At 41.9% G+C, this 20,142-nt stretch overlaps 1 long non-coding RNA gene across 1 annotated transcript; it reads left to right on the top strand.

The window, feature by feature from the left end:
• Nucleotides 1–16,201: 16,201 nt before the first annotated feature.
• LOC113009542 (uncharacterized) lies at nucleotides 16,202–17,748 on the top strand. Its single transcript, XR_003270197.1, has 2 exons — nucleotides 16,202–16,870; nucleotides 16,969–17,748. It is a non-coding gene; the product is annotated as an uncharacterized LOC113009542 (long non-coding RNA).
• The last annotated feature ends 2,394 nt before the right edge of the window (nucleotides 17,749–20,142 follow it).

Genomic DNA, 20,142 nt, shown 5'->3' with positions numbered 1-20,142 from the left:
CACACAGACCAGGAGAGCTTTTCTTGTTGCGTATGCTCTTTTGAGTTTGTCTTTTTACTGTCACAGGGTGTAAATGGACTCATGTGCAGACCAGAGATCCTTGCAAGGAAGACAGTGAATTTATTTACAAAAAGACAACACCAGGTGATAATATGTACATGTGCAAGTGGGGGGAAGGGAGGAGGTCCAGGGTTCCAGGGTCCGTGAGGGAAAAGGAGGGGGATTGAACAGACTCCAAACGTTTCCAAATTTCTCTCCTCTCTCCACCACAAGGTCGTACACGCCACACACTGGCTCGCAGGCGGGTCCAGGAAAGATCTGTACACAGAAACTCCAGTTAGAAACAGACTGACAGAAAGAAACTCACAGATTCTAATTTTCTGACTGCAGGGGGACTGACACTGATAGCTCAACGATCCAGCGACGAGTAGCACCGTGCTCAGGATTACGAAGATAGGCAGCAGGTGTGGAGATGGCAGGTGCGTGGGCCAGGGGCGGGAGCCCATAATGAGAACCGCCCCGGCAGGAGAGAGAGAGAGAGAAAGAGCAAAAACAACAAAAATACATGTTGCCTAATACGGGATCAGCTGATGAGGCACAGGGACCATGACATTTATATAAACCATCCTGCAACTGAAGTTGGATAGTAAGCGGTAACTTGCTGTCCAACTTTTTATAACTTTTGACTACAGATAGAAATCATTTGAAAGTATAGTTCAGAGAGTAAATCAGGCCTTCCTTGCATTGTTTGCCCACAACAGAAAACTTCAGTTTGCCTAAGAAGCAAAAGTAAAATCAGTATCTTCTAATAACTTCAAAGAGTGTGTTTTAGACCCAAATTCTATGCTTCAGTGGTGCCCAACACTCATTCTTCATCAGTTACCTGCAGTGTTGGGTAAGTTACTTTAAATTAGTAACCTAGTTACATTACTAGTTACTTCTATCAAAAGTAACTCAGTTACTTCAAGATACCCGTTACTTTCAAAGTAACTAGTTACTAGGGAAAGTAACTTTGGTTTTACTCAGAATTCTCTTGTTAATGTGTTGCTTCCGTAACTGGATACCCAGCGAGATTGCTAGTCTTCTAGCTTGCTTACTTGCCACAAGTGCACTGTGCCACCTACCAATAGAAAGGAAAAAATAATATGCATATTTCCACAAGAGAAATCCCACGCCTGGACCGTCGTTGATCGTCGACATGATTCTAGCCTACGTCACAGCATCATGTGCGCTTTTTACATCCAACACAAAAACTGCAGTCGTGGTGCTTTCGATTGTACTCAGAACTCGGAAATTCTGCCTTCTGAATAGGAAGATGTAGGTAACACCAGACTGCAGACGAGCTGCTTACAGGGCTGGACTGGGACAAAAAATCAGCCCGGGCGTTTTGACTGACCGGCCCGCCATTATAGGAAAAATCCTAAAGCCTTTGAATAAAAACAAACGCTGTTGTGACAGTGATGTACACTGTCTTGATGGTATATATGTATCAATCTATCAATCGTTTGTTGTAAGATTCAGATAAATATTTATTAAAAGCTAGATATTTTAAATGAGAATAAGAAAGAAAAGTACTTCTTTGTGTCCCCCTTTCCCTGTCAATGCCCTACTTGGCCCCCCTGGCAACACTTTGCTAGACCCGCCCTTGCACAGCTGCCAGCTACGTAAAAAAAGGATCCTGGTGTTATTTCTCAGAAACAGTTCATAACTTCCTTTCAACTCATTCATGTCATCTAAAAGGTAAACCTGTTTCTCCATCACAGCTCTGATGATTCAGTAAGGACATCTCCTGGTTTCATCTTCATGTTTCCCTCTCACCACATAACCAAACTGACATCATGACCAGCAGCTTTACAGCTGTGGCTCCAGCAAACGTCAGCTGATACCAGAAATTAATATTAAATAAATTCTAACAACAGCTGATCAAGCTTAAACGTGCTGCTGTTGTTTAAAACAACCACAGCTGGTTTCTTCTTTCTGGCGCAAAGTGGGCGATAAACAAACAGAAGAGAGAGAGAAAAGCCGATCAGCTGATCATTGATCAGTTTCATGATTGAAGTAGCAACAGGAGACGGAGGGGGAGAATGAGAGAAGAAGAGGCAGCTGCAGAGTAAAGAAACGGAATAACTCCAGCTTTGTCTGTTTTTCATTCTAGCTGAAGTTCGGGACAAACTGCGTTCCTTTTCACCTCAATACCAAACGCGTGATATTTTCTCTGAATACCGAACGATTCCATTTTTTACGGGATGGTTGGCAACTCTAATAATTAACCTTATGAACAAAATAAAGTTCACTAACATCATAGCACCCACCCAGCTGTATAGAAACCCCGTCATGCTAGCTAGTACGCGGTACGAAAAAGTCAGCACAATGAAAGTAAACTCCACCTAAACTTGGTTTATATCTGACCCGGATAGACTGCAGGTCATAAATTCTTACCTGAAGTTCAGTTCACCTGACACTCGGGTCTCTCCTCCTCCTGCCTCCCCTTTCCCTCATCCACCTGCTGGCCTCCACCACTTGCTAATGTTACTGAATCTGTGGAAGCTCCGCCACCACACGAAGTAACGAATAACGAGCCTATCTAAATCCCAGTAACAATTAACGCGTTCCTGATTTTGGTATAATAACTAGTTACCGTGCTCGTTACCACAATAATAACGTAGTTACTGTAACTAACGCCTTAGTCCCAACACTGGTCACCTATCATGGAAAGAAATGGAAATCTGCACCACAAAATGAATTCCTCAAATAACTCCTAGGTCACATTAACCCAAGAAATCTGAGATCTCTAACAGTGAGAGTGACTGATACCCTCAAATCTTTTAAGGCCCATGCCTGGTAAAGGTTCCCCTGCGTATACAGCAATTTGGAAACTTTGCTTTTGTTCTTGGAAGCTTAAGGATTATAACGCCTGCTGAGATTTCTGAGCTGGCCCCATGGCAGCAGAGCTGTCGTAGCATTATGCCGTTAATGGCAGCTTGCCAAGGACAATTTGGTTCATTAGCGATAACATCATTGTAATTAAACATCTGTGACCTTAAAGATGCCTGTGGCGTTTTCTCCAACGGAGCCTCTGCTTCATTGCTGCTCAGTCGCATTGCACAGCAAAAATGTGCGCCAGAGAAAGTGCACTGAGTTGTGGAAATATGTAAACAAGCAGCTGCAGCTCACAATAACTCCCCTAGGCTTCTTTTTTATTTTAAAAGAAGAGCAGCATTTTAGGATTTGCTTGTTGAGGCAGAATATTTCAGATGGCGTTAAGCTGAGCAAAGGGTTTACATAATCCCCTCTCTTTTAAAACTCCGTTTATCTGTAAAGTGTTGGAATAAAAAAATGAACGTATGAAAAAACCGTATGAATCCCCTGCCTTATTTATAAGTGAATAAATAATGCAGGGGATTCACATTTGGTCTGCTCCATTCTGATGGGGCTCAATCTTCTGAAATTTCTTTCTCTGCCTATGCAGTTTACCACAGCGTGTGTGTGTGTGTGTGTGTGTGTGTGTGTGTGTGTGCGTGTGTGTGTGTTTGTGGTTGTGTTGTGTGTGCTTTAGTTTGACACTAGCAGATGGAGTCTTTCATGCCACACAGAAATATTCTTTACTGTATCCGTTTGTCAAGGTTGTAAACTCTAAGCTTGAAGCTCTGACAGCTTTTGTGTTTTTTTCCCTCTTGAGTTCTTGTTCAGTTTCCTGAATGAAGATGTAGACGTCCAGCTCAATAACTGGCAACATGAAAGAGGAAAAGAAATCAATGGAAATCTCATTTCTGAAGATGAGTCAATTCGATTAGGTGAAAGAGAAGTGAGAGTGAGGGATCTTATAATCCCAACTTCAGTCTAATCACAATGCACTGGTAATTATGAGCTTTCCACCCAGGACTCAGTGGGAGATAAATCACTGTATGTTTCCATGGTGCCGATCATCAAAGGGGATGGCTTCTGGGGATTTTGCCAAAGTGTCCATCTTTGCTCTGCGATCACTTACGTAGGTTGTTGATATGCATGGGACGGATGGTCCAACAGTTTTCCAATTACTTATTCATGTCCAGATAACTTGCTGTTAAAGATGCACAGGATATGAAGCATATTCATCATAAATCTCTTTTGGTTTTTTGTCTAATCAGAAACAGGTGGTTTATAGCTTTAACCATTCGATCCGTTTATTAAACAGTATTAAAGCGGGCCAGGAACTGCATCCTACTCCTTTTCGAACATGTAGATTGTGTGGTGTATAAAGATAATCATGGCAACTCGATGTCTTCTAATTTGTTTTTTTCTGTTTACAACAAATTTTGTTTGTTTTTACTTATATATAAATGTTTGAAATCAATCAAACACTCAGCCAATGCCTGCAGGTGTTTAATCTCGCCTGGCTGTTAAATATTTGTCATTGGATCCATTTTGCATCCTTGATGTAAATTAGCCTCTGATTACACGGTTAGAACCAACACCAGCTGGGTTCTGACTGCTGGCTGAAGCCAAGCTTTGAAGAGTACTGGTCTAGATGGGTTTTAGTTTAGCTAGAGTTCAACAGGCCATCTGTCCACTCAGGGCTCTAACCACTTATTACTCTCAAGGGTGATGAGAAGAACATGGCACACTTCCAGTGGGCACTGAGAATAAGTCAGGTTCTGATGTTCTGCAGGTTACAGGACGTGTCTTATAAAAGGGTTTTTAATCATTTTGGAAAATATGTAGAATGCAGAATCTATGTTTCAATCTAATCTAGCTAATCTATTAGCTAACACTGCTGAGAGGACCAGTCGCTGGCTATGGTTAAAAAGGGCTGACATCACTTGGGCAGCTAAGGCAGTCAGCTAACCGCGAGAGAAAAGAAAATGTTCTGCTCTTCTCCCCTCTGCTCTTCTTCCCTTTTCTGGGAGGCAGTGGGGAGGTAGAGTGCACAGCCCGATCCGGCGGGGAGGTGTGGGAAGCCAGATCAGGCACCCCCCTTCTGGCTCTCCTCTCTGCTCTCTCCTATCTTGTCCCTTTAGTCTTACTTCTCTCTATCACCTTATCTATCCCTTTGAAGAAGTGAGGCTCCATAAATGCAAAAGAGCTAAGTATTATTTCTCAGTTGCAGTGAATAGATAGGAGAAAATAAACTGTAGCAAACTAAACAGAAGAAGATGTCATGATACGTTGTGTGGCAGGCAGGAGAAGGACCCAATAGCAATATTCACAAACACGGGGATGAACTTAAGAAACACAGCTTTAATGCTGGCAGGACAGAATACAGGACATGCAAAACTAAACCGGAAAAACGTAAACTAGTACTCGAAGGTAGACACAGGGAGATCCACACAACATGAGGGAGAACACGACGCCGAACAGAGGGAGACTCAGACAGAAATACACAGAGGGTAAACGAGGAAAGTGGGCACACACGGGGAACACAGGTGACACTGATAATCATAACGAGACAGGGCGGGGTGAACTGAACATGACATGTAGAGGCACAGAGGTTCCGACAGGAGGAGAGAGAGCACGGGGAAAACACAGACATAACGGGCTGGGGAAACATGAAACAACCACAAAGGGAGACGAGGGCTCATCAATACATAGAGGGCACACAGGGGGGAGAGAGCCATGAAGGGAAAAACACTTAGGGAACAACACAACAGGGCAACTCAGAAGACATGGCTTAAATAAGGAACGAAATACGAGAATACAAAGAACTAAGAATACTGGGCCCACATGGCCCAGGACCATGACAGAAGAGAAATAACAATTTAACATAAACCAGTGACTCTGGGGCCTGATCAACCCTGGCAGGGCCTCCTTGGATGAGGGTGTCTAGTAATAATGACCGAAACACCCGTTGAATCCAAGGTCCACTACTGACGATGTGTCCCAAATTTTAATATGATAATCTAGATCAGATCTCTAATCCCCAAAAATGGCAGATTAGCTTGGGTAAATAGATGAGGCACACAACGACGTGTGCTGCTGGTAAAGTTTCTGGGCTGCCTTTCCTCATAATAGCCATCCCTCAAAATTTTCTCCATTTAAAGCAATGCAATATCAGGGACTATAACATCTAGTCCTTTTACTGAATTTACTGAATCAGGAAATATGGGAAGACTCTTGCTTAAGATAGGCTGGAGGCAGGCAGGTTTGTTTAGCATTGCATTTAGTTTTTTGTATGACTTAAAAGCAGTACCTTATCAGACCACTGTCGTAAGTCCAAGTAGGAATGCCTAAAAATGTATTTTTCTAAAAGGTTTACGGGATGTTACAGAGATTGTGTTGTTATCAGTAATGTGGTTATTTATGACAGTCGTGATTTTATGAGCTGTAATCACATGACCATGTGTTTCTTGTGTCTGCAGGTATGTAGTGTAGTGAGCATCAGCCAAAAAAAGGGAAGCAACTTCAGCAACTCCTGAATGTAATGCAAGTTGTTACTAAGAGACCAACTTATATACTTCAGTGCTGTTATACTGCATATTTAATATTTATATGATTAACCACCTTAGATGGTGGTGGTGAAGAGTTTGCATATCTGCAACTGTTAAACACTTGAAACAGTCTCTAGAAACAGTTACCTGGAGAGGGGCTGGACTTTTTTCCAATTTGGAATGGTGAGTATGATTGTATCCCACAGGCTCAGAGCCATACCTGTGAGTTTCCCCAAGTGGGCCAGATGATTGGGTCCCTGTGCATTTGGGTTGGGGACTGTGGTTTGCACACATTTTCCAGGCATCTGACTAAGATGCCTCCTAGTTACCTTGTAGGTAGGCGAGATGTTTCAGGCATGTGGACACTCAGGACACACTGAAGAAATCATGGGCCTTGTAATTACAGAGGATAAAGTTTTCAATACTGCAGCTTCGATTTATTATAAGCGTTATACGTGCTGTTCATTGTGAAGATCAGGACCAAAGTGTAATGAAATAAGGTGTAGAGGCTAAGCCTACGCTTGAAGCCACTGAGGTGGTCGTTAACGGGGGTGACGCGATGTCACAGGTATGCATGAATTAAGTTAACAGTCCAATAACTCCAGCAGTATGTATCTTGTCCTTTTTGGTCTTTATTCCGTATCGACTTAGCATAACAGCGCAATGGTCACAAACTGTTTGCCTTCTCAATGACACACCTGACGCCAATTACGTGCGTCTACCTTTACATTACATAATCAAAACAGAAAAAGGTGACCTCTAGTGACCACATAAGGTATTAACCCAAGAATGGCTCCTACACCCCGGCCCCTAATTGAAATGGCTATCAGACATGGCAATTCTAATCACAAAGAAAATAAGGAGCCACTAATACAGTCTACTTTAGACCTATACATTCACATAAATAAACATCAGTAACACACTTTTAACCTTGAAATGGGAAAGCATTTGCAAATCACTGAGCCAACCTTTCCACTTTTGCAACATGGTTTGGGGTATTGGTTCATCCCATCCCAGTTTTCTTTTGCAAAGCTCCTGCTGCATTCCTTTGGCAGGCAGCAGGACTGGTGCAAGAAATCCCTATGGATCGTAAATGGAACTTGATATTGATAACATTCCACGCCTAGTACAGGATTTTTGAGGGATATCCATTTTGAAGTTGAATGTATCAGTTTCCACACACCACTGCAAGCCCAGAGCTCTTTATACCGGAAGTTTGTCTCTGTCAAGATTTAATTCTTTCAAGTCGTTAGCCCTTTGCTCCTCAGAGATACTTTGCAACAGGGTGCGATTGTTACTGACCCACTTGGTCAGTGTAAATCCTCCCCTTTGACAGAGTGCTGAAAGATCTTTGACCAAATCAATAGCATCTGAGGTGGAGGCCACACTCTTTAAACAGTCGTCCACATAGAAGTTCTCTTTCAGCATTTCACATACCTTGTCTAGGAATTCAGTTTTATTGTCCTCAGCTGTTTTTCTCAAAGCGAAACTGGTGCAGCTCGGGGAAGATACTGCACTGAACAGATGAACAGTCATGCGAAACTCAATTATGTCCTTGCTCAGATCTCCATCTGGCCACCATAAAAAACGCAGAAAGTCTCTGTCCTCTTTGGCAACTTTAACTTGATAAAACATTGCCTTTCTGTCACCCATAAATGCAACTGGATCCTGTCGAAATCTAAGCAAAACCCCAAGCAATGTGAGATTAGGACCTTGTAAGAGCTGCTTGTTTAATGATGTCCCCTGGAATGATGCCCCACAGTCAAATACAATTCTTATAGATCGTTTTCTGGGATGGTAAACTGCGTGATGAGGAATGTACCACTTCTTTCCATTTTCGCAAGACAGCTGCTGTGAAGGTATTTGCTCTGCATATCCATTACTTATCATCTCGTCCATAAAGTTTTTATATTCTTTATGTAACTGTTCATTGTTGAGAAGTTTTCGTTGTAGACTTTGCAATCTTTGTTTAACTATGGAGAAATTGTCTGGCATCTTTATGTTATCCTTTTTAAAAGGTAACTTCAAACAGTAGTGTCCATCTTCCATTGTTGCAGATTTTTCCATGATCTTCATGAACTTAAGGTCCTCCCTTGACAAACCCTTTTCCTCTGTAACCCTTTCATTAAAGTCATAGTTATATTGACTTTTCAACATCTCCTCCAGCTTACAAACAGATATCCTATTTACAACTGTTGGTGGGTGCTCGCTGTCCAAGTTGCATTTACCATTTTCCATGGGCCCATTTATGACCCAACCCAATGCTGTTCTTATAGCATATGGGCCATTCCCCTGGCTATGAATGACCTCCCATGGTTCCAATAACTTGGGAGCGTTGCATCCAATCAACAGGTCCACATTAGCCATTATGTGGGGGATTTGAACCTTTGACAGATATGGCCACCTGATCAGATCTTCTTCCTTTACAAAGTTATCCGTGGTGACAGGCATCCTTCATAGAAGGCATTGCTGCCTAAACCAGAAACTTCAAGACCAGTAAGTGAGTGGGCAGAGACTACCTTTTCTTGACCCATCGTTTGTAACAGGAAGTGAGTTCTTTTGCCCACAAGATTTAGCTTTTGCATGAGGTGCTCTGAACAGAAGCTAGCTGAACTGCCAGGATCTAAAAAAGCATATGTCTGTATGACATGACTACCTTTAACAGACTTTATTTGAACTGGCAGAATGGAAAGCAAGCCGTTTTCTCTTCCGGCCCCTGTATGACCACAAGTTTTTACATTCTTTGAAGAGGAGGGCTCTCCATAGCATTCAGGGCTTACACCATTGTTATCAATATGGAGGACAGTGGGATGACCTTTACCACACGTTCTACATATCAAACGCTTAGCACAGTCCTTGCTTATGTGCCCAGCACCTAAGCAACCAAAACACAGCCCTTTCTCCTTTAAAAAAAGTATTTTGTCTCTGTGCTTCTTCTGCTGAAACTGTTGACACTCCTCCAGTGTGTGTCGTTGAGTACAGCAGACACAAGATGGCTTTACTGTAAAGTCATGGCTTGTTGTAGTAATCAGCCTTTCCGTGCTGTAGGTTTTATTCATGTTCATGGGTGTGGCTGTAGCAGCAAAGCTGTTCCCTTTAATTTGTTTGCTTGGTTGTGACTTCAGTCTGTTGTCAACTTTTGAGACGGGGATTGTTGACGTTACATTCTGAATGTCCCCAAACAAAGGATCTGAAAGAATTTTCACCTGCTTTTCAATAAATGCAACCAAATCTTCAAACCGAGCTCTGTGTTTAGAGGTTTCCAATATATCATATGCAAACGCTCTCCATTTCTCTCTCATTTTATATGGCAACTTGCACAAAATGATTTTCATGTTCATTGGCATGTCCAGTTCCTGCATATGTTGCAATGTTTCCATGACATTACAACTCCCACGTAAGAAAAGGGAATATGCTTGCAATGATTTCACATCTTCATTTTTACTTGCAGGCCAAGATAACGCCTTGTCAATGTAAGCAGTTGCAATTTTATATTCATTTCCGAAGTGTTCTTTGAGCAGTTGCTTTGCTTGTATATAGCCTTGTCCTGCAGCCATATGTTGACAACTGCGTACCAGCTCTCTCGGCTGTCCTGTTGTAAACTGCTCCAAATAATACAAGCAGTCCCTCTTATTGGCCTTTTCTTCCACTCCTTGTTCAAACGCATTAATGAAAGAGATGTACTGAAGAGGATCACCATCGAATACAGGTATTTTCCTGGATGGTAATGACGATGCACGCTGATGCTGAACAAGGGTTGCAGTTATTTCATTTTGTCTTTGTAAAATGGTACAAATGTCCTCCGACTGTCTTTCTGCCGCTGTAGGAATTGACCTGGGTGGAGGATCCACATTGTGAAATTGCGTTGTGATGACCGTTTGAGCTTGTGGCTCACTTTCAATTTCCGTTCCTGGCAGGATCATTGCAGATATGTTGCTTTCAGTCTGTACTATTTGCACTGCAGGTTTATCTTCATTGACTGGTGTACTAGGCTTGACTGTGGCTGAAGCAGCTGTTTTCTTGATTTCCCTTTCATAATATGAATTCATAGCATTGGACGATATGTTAGATATACTTTGAACTTCAGCAGCTTGGAGAACAGCTAACTTTGCAGAAGAGGCAGAAAGCAACGCTTCAAGCTCAAGTTGTTCACGTTTCCTCCTTAGCTTTAGCTCTTGCTCCTCCAAAGCATGCTTCTCTTTTAAGACTGCCATACGAGCGAGTAATGCTGCCTTTTCTGCTTTTGCTTTGATTTTGGCAGAAGAAGTTGTGCTCACTTTACCACTAGATGAGCTTTTAGTGTCTGAAGATTTACCAACAACATTTGAAACACTGTCCTCTGGCTTAACACCATCATCAACACCATGATCACCCTTTAAATGTAAATGTTCGCAACCTGACAACCATTCTTTCACTTCATAAGTGAACTCATCATAATGCATTGTTTTTGCTTTAAACCATTTTGCATGCTTTTCCTTTTCATCATCTGGTAACAAACACATCAATGAACCATGAATTGTTTTTGCTTCATTACACAAACCAACAAAATCATTGAATGATGCTTGAATCATAGAAGTTTCATTTTTTTCCATTGAGACCTTATACTCTCTTTTAAATTATTAAGCTTTATTTAATTTAGCTTTTCTATCACGTTGCAGTCTGCCTAGTCTCACTGCAAGTGCCTTAGCAGTCAATTTCACCACTCGTTTTTCCTTTTCTGGATGTGTCCCAGCCTTGCTGGCGTTGCTACTTTGCACAGCTGATTCTGCAGCAGGCTCCGGGGGCCTGTCAGCAGCTTTATTTGTGTCCATAGTTCAAATGTTCCAAAACTCAAATATTTATCAAGTATTGAGGGTTTATGCGCACGTGCGAAAGTTTGTTTATAAATCAGTTTTATTTGGGTTGACCACCAATGCATTGGAATTACGTCTTCTTAAATAAGTGTGCACACTTTTATAAATGGCCATTTATTAGTAGCGCTACTCATACCTTGCGTTGGGCGCCGTACTGATTCCGATGAAGAATTCTGAGTCCTCTCCAACATCCACGGAACAATCGCCAAGCATTCCACGTCGTCAGCTGACAGACCGCTAGTCCAGCTGTCCGCTCCTCGTGAAACCTCCACTTTCCAAACGGCATTCAGCTCTCCGCGGCGATCGATCACTCAGACTTTAATTGTCCTGTTTACGCCGAGTCTCCAAAACACCGCGGCGAAGTTGGCACAAACTTTTCCCCAAAGAAAAGCAGTTTGTGACTCTATTGTAGAGGCTAAGCCTACGCTTGAAGCCAATGAGGTGGTCGTTAACGGGGGTGACGCGATGTCACAGGTATGCATGAATTACGTTAACAGTCCAATAACTCCAGCAGTATGTATCTTGTCCTTTTTGGTCTTTATTCCGTATCGACTTAGCATAACAGTGCAACGGTCACAAACTGTTTGCCTTCTCAATGACACACCTGACACCAATTACGTGCGTCTACCTTAAATACCTTTACATTACATAATCAAAACAGAAAAAGGTGACGGAGCTTGCAAAGAAAAGCGTCTGGACTTCTTTAAGTTGCTTGAAGACGTTTCACCTCTCATCCGAGAAGCTTCTTCAGTTCTAAGGTCAAATGGTGGAGAGTCCCAGATATAAACCTAGTGGGAGTAACCCCCCACAGAGGGACAAAAGGACCCCCTGATGATCCTCTAATCGCCAGGACACTGGCGGACACTCTTTCGAGGATGCCAATGTTCACATTTTGGACAGAGAGGACAGATGGTTTGAAAGAGGAGTGAAAGAAGCCATCTATGTCCACTGTGAGCGACCATCTTTGAACAGAGGCGGGGGTTTACGACACCAACTGTCTGCCATCTATAATCCAGTTTTGAGATCCCTTCCCAGACGCCTTAACGCCCACTCACATCCTGGGCCATCTGACCTCAGGAATTCGCATGATAAGGTGGGGCCAGGTTTCACAATGAACACACCCGAAACTCTGGCTGATTGGGACCCACGCCCAGTTTCACACCTTGGCTCAGGCGATTAGAGGATCATCAGGGGGTCCTTTTGTCCCTCTGTGGGGGGTCACTCCCACTAGGTTTATATCTGGGACTCCACCATTTGACCTTAGAACTGAAGAAGCTTCTCGGATGAGAGGTGAAACGTCTTCAAGCAACTTAAAGAAGTCCAGACGCTTTTCTTTGCAAGCTCCTTTGACTACGATGACCTGGATGACTGAGAACCTTCACAGACAGAAAAAGGTGACCTCTAGAGACCACATAAGGTATTAACCCAAGAATGGCTCCTACATAAGGTGTCTTATCTATGACAGAAAAAAAGAGACTGTTGGGTGAGCTATGTTGACTTATATCAACAGAGAGAGAGTAGAGCTGTTGTGCAACCAATAGAGCTGACTCTACTGGTTGCACAACAGCAACTCAGCCATGAAGCCATGTCAAATCAAAGAAAGGTTGCCAACTTTCTGGAGTCAATCACAACAGATCTCCAAACTTGTGGACTTCAGATTAGCGGGACTCGGTTTCCATGCATCCAAGCCTTACATCATCAAGTGCAATGCAAAGCATCGGATGCAGTGGTGTGAAGCACACCGCCACTGGACTCTAGAGCAGTGGCAATGTGATTGCTGAAGTGACGAATCATGTTTCTCCATTTAGCAATTCGATGGACGAGTCTGAGTTTGGTGATTTCCAGGGGAACGATACTTGTCTGACTGCACTGTGCCAAGTTTAAAGTCTGGTGAAGGGGAGATTATGATGTGGGGTTGTTTTTCAGGAGCTGGGCTTAGCCCCTTAGTTCTGGTGAACTGACTTTGTGGGAACAATTTGGGAATGGCCCCTTCCTGTTCCAACAAGACTATGCATGACTGCACAAAGCAAGATCCATAAATACACAAAGCAAATTAGGTGTGGAAGAACGAGACTGGGCTGCAGGTTCCTAACCGCAACCCAACAGAACACCTTTGGGATGAATTAGTGCAGAGACTGTGAGCCAGGCCTTTTCATCCAACATCAGTGTTTGACCTGACAAATGCTCTTCTCCTACACTCCTACTATCTTGTGGAAAGCCTTCCTAGAGGAGCTGAAGTGATTATGGCTGCAAAGTGTGGGTCAACATCATATTAAACCTATAGATTAAGAATGTGATGTCATCAAATTCATATGCTGGTGAAGGCAGCATAGCGTTTGCTCAATGAAATACTTGTACTTAACATTATAGTCAAAAGGATTTTTGTATTTCCGTATAATGTTGGAGGATCATGCTGGCTATGAGCCAGTCATTTGTTGACCAGAGTTGACTGGTATTGCACACTCCTATGCTGCAAGCAACTCAATAAGCAAGTGTCTCCAGGTTGGACAGAAATGTCAAATGCCTTGAAGTTTCACTGAAACACCAGCAAGAAACACATTCCTATTTTATAGATAAAACAGTAAGAGTACCTCATCTGAAAAAAAAAGACATAACAGCACAGGACTTAATTGCAGAAATGAGGTGCAATTTTTTTTTTTTACACTTATTAACTGCCAAAGGATTTTCAAATGTGCAAATTTTGCATTTCAAGTAACTGTTGTAGATCGTAGCCGTCAGGTATCATTAATGGTCTCCATTTGCAGCACTCAAACTTCAAGGACTGAGTATCCAAACCTGAACTGTGGTTTTAAACACCAGGTGAGAATGAATAAATGCACAAATTAAAATTTATTCATCATGGAAAACCGCAGCTCCGGATTTAAAACCACTGAAAGGATCAGGTTGTGTCATTTCCCTGACATAAGACATCAAACAGAGGGATATAAATAGTGTCTTAATACCATGTATTAAAATTTCCCTGGCCTTCAGTGATTCATCTTAAACATCATCATCTACTCTAGCTGCTCTATGTACTGCTGTTAATGCCCCTCAGACACTGAAACCTGACTTTCAGAGTGTAGTTTAAATGAAATGCTTGATTGAGTACACATGCACCCTAAATGATGGTGCAAACATCTACTATATCATATAGCAAATAGATTGTGTGAGAATGTGACTTTTATGTTCTGGATGTGTGTGTCCTTAGCACTTGCAAAAGCACTCTCCCACATAGAAATGCTAGGAAACGTTATCCTGTGTGTTAGGGTAAAATTCAAAGGCAGACTTGAAGACAACAGGCTGGTGGATGTAAAAAGGTCACTTTAACAAAACTGGTTGAGCTGGATAGTCAACAAGCCCAGAGTCTAACAGAAAGCCCAGCTAACAACTAGGACCAGAAAAGAAAGCATAAACTCAGAGGGATTAACATGGAGACAAGAGGGATACTGGGCCGTCACATGACAGGCGGACAGCAAACGCACACTGACAACTGACAAAGGACTATGAGGGCAAGGCACACAATCACAAGGAAGGAGGCAAAGCAGCTCCCCCCCCCCCCCCCCCCCCCCCACACACACACACACACATTACTACTGAAATAAAACTGGACGTGACTATAAAGCAGCTAACACAGACAAATGGGATACAAAGAGAGAAAAAAGGACATGGGGAAATGGGCAGGAGAAGCAAATGGAAAGGCTAGAATTAAATGTCACAGAACAAAAAAGAGTCATCAATAATTCATGTGCATTACATGACAGTCACCAAAGTTTCCTTCAGAATTAATGACAATGGCAGTGCAACATATACATTAGCAAGAGTGGGGGTAAAGGGTGCATGGATGTCTTTTAATGCTTGCTTACAGGGGCAATAGATAACACAGTTATGTCAAATGTTTGCACCATTCTAATATAAAGAAATATAAACGTAAAATATTTGCTCACTTTAAAGTTAATGATAGTAACACGTCTCAAAAAAATTGGCCATGTAACATCCCTTCTTCTTTTAACTTCAATACACAAATTGGGACTGATGACATCATTTGCTGGACTGTTTGGGAGAAGAATGTTGTCCCTTTCCTGTCTCATACAGGATTCCAGCTGCTTAACAGTCCAGCTGTGGGCTTCTGTGTTGTATTTTTAGTTTCACTATACTCCAAATGCTTTTTGTCTGGACTTCAGGCAGGCCTGTTGAGGTTTCTAATGTGCATGAAAATAAAGCAATGAGAGCACACTAAGCATTAAAATATTTCATTAAAATGAAAATGTAAATTGTACCGCTATGTGCGCTAAAGCCCAAGAATAACAGTTTTTGTGCAGCATCAATTTCATGTCTTATTTCAATGTTCTGGTAATATATATATATATTTTTTTATTTTTTTATTTTTTTATTTATTAAGGGTTGCACCGATATTGAACCATTCGATAAAGTGCTATCGGTTCGGTACGCATATGAACAATACAAAATTTTTAATTTATATTATCAACTTTTCTTCTGACAATGCTGTCTGTGTTGAGAGCTCAGTGGATCTGCGTTTGACTACTCCACCTAGGCTGCACTGTCGAGCGCAGATCCACTGAGCGCAGCGCAAGCTAGCAAGACAGAAGCTTAGCTCGTTGCAACATGGCAAATTGAACCTCCCCCACCCTCATTCAGATCTGGCCTGTGGAACTATTTTGGTCTTCATGTGACGTATGACCCTGAAGGTAAGCGTGTCATGGGCAAAAGTAAAACAGTATGTCGGATGTGCCACGCAATGCTCAATTACATGGGTGGGAACTACTGTGTAGTTTGCTCGTTAAGGTGTTGACACAGTCCAGCCCCACGCACGGGGCGATCCGCGGTAACTCGATAACGGAGATTTGCCTGTTGTGGCGTTAACGTCATTTCAGATTAACACTGACAGCACTAGTGGGAACAAAATGAATATGACTGCACATTTACTCCGATATCATTTGTTGTATAGGATGCTTTAAGTGCTCTATACACTCTCTGCTTTATGAATATGTTTCATATAAGCAGCCAATATTTAGTCATATAGTAATAAAACTACTAAGTGTCGCTCAACTGTGAAGTTACACCAATTCTAACTGTGCATTGTCACTGGAAATCACACACACTGAAAATGTGACACAGAAAATGTATAACACAAGTAAATGATTCTTGATCCTCATGAATATGAAGCAATAAATGTGAATAAAATACAAATGAAATATAGAAAATCAAGGGCTTATATATTCAAATAGTTAATCATTAAGAAAAATATGGCCAATATAAACTGAACATTTACTAATCAAGTAAATTTTATTTCCATTAAAATGTAACCAATTAATTTTACTGATACATTCTAATGGTTTTTTTAATAGATCTTGAACATGTTGCACTGTCAATGGTGCTGCTATGGAGAAGGTACGCAGCACCAAGTTCCTGGGTGTGCACATCTCAGAAGATCTCTCCTAGTCAAAAAACACATCATTGCTGGTCAGTAAAGCCCAACAGTGACTCTACTTTCTCCACAAACTGGGAAGAGCAAGAGCCTCAACCCCAACTATGAGCACCGTTGAGAGTATCTTGCCATAGTTACAATGGGTAGTAAGAGCAGCGGACAGGATCGTAAGTACCTCTCTTTCCTCTCTCCAGTACATCTACTGCACCCACCTCATCCAGAAAGCCCTCTGCATTACAGGTAACTCCACTCATCCGTCTAACAGCTTCTTCAGTTTGCTCAGGAAGGAGACTGAAGAGCCTCTTGGCCAGAACCAGCAGACTGAGAGACAGCTTCGACCATCAGGCTGTCAGGATGCTGAATTCACTCCCTGCTCTCACACACGAACTGCAGACCTGCGTTCACTTCTTCCCTGTGAAACATACAAAACTCTGACCTGCCACCATTGCCTTTTCACTGACTGCCCCACCCCACTCGCACACAAACTTGCCCACAATCACTATAATTGTGTTGGACACTGCTGTTTAAATAAGATTGTATAGTATTGTGTTGCACATAAGGCTCCCATTTTATTTTTATCTTTTTATCTTTATATTGTTTTAGTGTACACTGAGGGCCATGCGAGCATTGCAGTTTCAAATTCCTGTGTGTGATTGTAAATATGGTCTTTGACAATAAGGCTAACTTTGACTTTGACTTTGATAATGTCTCTGATTTGAGTAGGTGGTGTTCAGCTGAATCTCCCCAAACAAATCAAATGACGTACAAATGCTTTCTTTTATGTCAACATGCACAAAGCCTGAAGCAAAGCCTTCAAAACTGTTTTATATATTTTTATGCAGATGACACAGTTTTATATGCCAGTGGCTCTTCCTTTGATCTGGCTATTGCAAATGTACAACCTGCTTTTTTTTAACGTTGGTTTTCTTAATTTTTGATTGTGTGGAATACGTAATTTTATTTTATATGGTAATAGCCGTCTATCTTGAGAAAGAGATGTCAAACCCAGTGACAATACCTGTTTAAATAAAGTATTTAATAAGAATTTGTTTTTGTATCTGATGCCATTGAGACCTACTGTATGGGTTGTATTTTATGCTACAGAAAGTGCTCTCTGCCACCTCCATAAAGCCAAACACTTTGGGTGGTAGCTGCTCCTCTTTTGCTGTTGTTGTCCGCTTAAATGTCTGTTATATTACATCTGTATGTGCAATCTGAGGTTTCAACTTGGCTCACATATTCTCCTGGGCTAGCGCATTGCCCTTCAAAAGGCAATTACTCGTTCTAAGACAGCCAGTTTGAGGTGCAGCATGCGATGAGACAGTAAGAGACTGTAGAGACTCAATCGAGGGGCCACTGATACAGCAGATGAAGCTGACCCAGATTCTGTGGGAAGAAGGCAAGAAGAGAGTCTCATCTACAAAGTAATTTCCTCTGTGAGAAAAACACTGGCTGCTTTGCCCTTAAAATTGTCTGATCAAATATTTCAGTCTGAATGTAGGGTCGGTGTCTGGAGAAGATGTGATCTGCTAAGGCATGTTATTAATCCTCATTATCTGTCTAGTGGTGCACACTGCAGATGTGCGAGTGTCTCTGTTACTAAAGACTATCACAGCCAAATGGCTTCACAAGAGTAAAATAAATGAGATGTTCTCAGCTTGAAGAACTTTTAAAGGATTTTTAAAAATTAACTACATTTTTTTTAGTATCAGAAACTTCTCTGGGATTCTTCCTAGGTCTGTATACTATAAGTTCTGCTGTACTTGTACTTGCTTTAGTTTTCTCAGTCTCGCTTCGGTTCTGGCTGCCAACCAATCACAATATAAAGAGACAGACCTGGGCTTAATCACAATATTTATATGTAAAAGTGTCTTATTTCACCTGACCAAAGTCAAAGTTAAAGCATTTTTTGTCACAGTCCTCTCCTCTTGTGACGTTCTCTCTCTCCAACTCATTTGTATGTAGATGTGTGTTTAGCAAAAGCAGGACTCTCCTTTTGCCTCCAAACACCTGGTTTAATCACAGACCTGTTCCTGATGTCCTGTTCAGTCCTCACTGGATCATTGTCTTGCATCAGTTAGTGCAGCCAGGCTCCAAGCCTTAAGTTAATGTTTCCACTTACCTGTGAAAGAGCTGTTTCCCTGTGCTCAGGTCTGCCTGGGGACGGGAGAGTGGTGAGCAGTCTTTGTTTGGATTTGAGAGAGTTTGGACACTGTGGAGTGTCCTAGTGGAGTCTGGGACCATCACAACTGTTGTACTTTGACTAGGAGCTCTACCTGTGCCCAGATCTCGACATTTAGCGGGAAAACGATAATAAATATTTTTATATCAAGGCAATTATCATGGTCTCCATGTCCTCCATTGCAGACCTGCTTTCAGTCTCCCTTTCCTCCTCTTTTGATCTCCTTTTCTCTCTCCCATCAGTTTGCATCCCAGGCAGGTGCACCTGTTTACCATTCAGTGGTACCATTTCAGTCAGGCTTTCACCAGAACGTTACTCATGCGTCGCTTTTGCTGTTTTCAGTTCTACTTTTTGATGGACTTGCCTGCTTGTCTCCACCTCCTCTTCCCATTAGCTGTGCCTGCTGGATGTTCTTACCTGACTCTGTCTCTCATGTGTTTTCTGGAAAAGAAACCCTGTCTTGGAAATCTGGAGTGTAGGAGCTGACCCATGTTTAAGAAAGGAAGACAGAAAGCAGAGAAATAACAGGAAAGACTCTTCTAACAATCACAGACATGACTTACTGACCTGAGATTCTGCTTTTGACCTTTAGAGAACTCTTGGTATTGTGAAATAATCTAAAGTTTTTTCATTAAGCCACTCAGTTGTGTCATGTGTTTGAGCTCTCTTAACTGATTTTATTACTACAATGATGTTATTTTCCATCCAGATCATTTTAACACCTGCTGAGTCACAAACAGCTTCTCACATCAGTGATGTGATCTTACACTATTTTTGAAAAGGGTAGTCCTGTTTTTCTCTTTCTTTCACATGGCAGTGAAAGAGTAAGAGCGCTTTAATGTGGAAAATGGGAAACTGCTTGCTCACCTGAAAATGATCCAGTGCTTGTTGAATTGTTTCTAACAGGCACATTGGTAAGGCCATTTCACATTTGTCCCATTCCTACAGTCATGTGAAAGTTTTCACAAGCACTCTGTTGAGGCCGGGGAAGCTCATTCACTCAGTATCTTATAGAACCACCTTCAGCAGCAATAACTTGAGGAATGTCAGCATACTGTTCTTTATGACTTTCAGTTAATTAAGGGTATGCACAGTTTTGTCAAGATCTTGCTAAAGAATTTCAATCAGGTTTAAGGTCTGGACTTTGACTTTGATAGCAACGCCTTCATTCTTTTCTTTTTCTGCTCATTCTTTAGTGAATTTTCTGTTTTATTTGGGAATTTTGTCTGTTGCGTGAGCCAGTTTCAGCCAAACTTT

This window comes from Astatotilapia calliptera, chromosome 17, assembly GCF_900246225.1.
Source record: "Astatotilapia calliptera chromosome 17, fAstCal1.2, whole genome shotgun sequence".
In the NCBI taxonomy this organism is placed as follows: domain Eukaryota; kingdom Metazoa; phylum Chordata; class Actinopteri; order Cichliformes; family Cichlidae; genus Astatotilapia; species Astatotilapia calliptera.
Note: the sequence above shows the minus strand (reverse complement) of the source record. Positions and strands in the feature narration are given on the sequence as shown.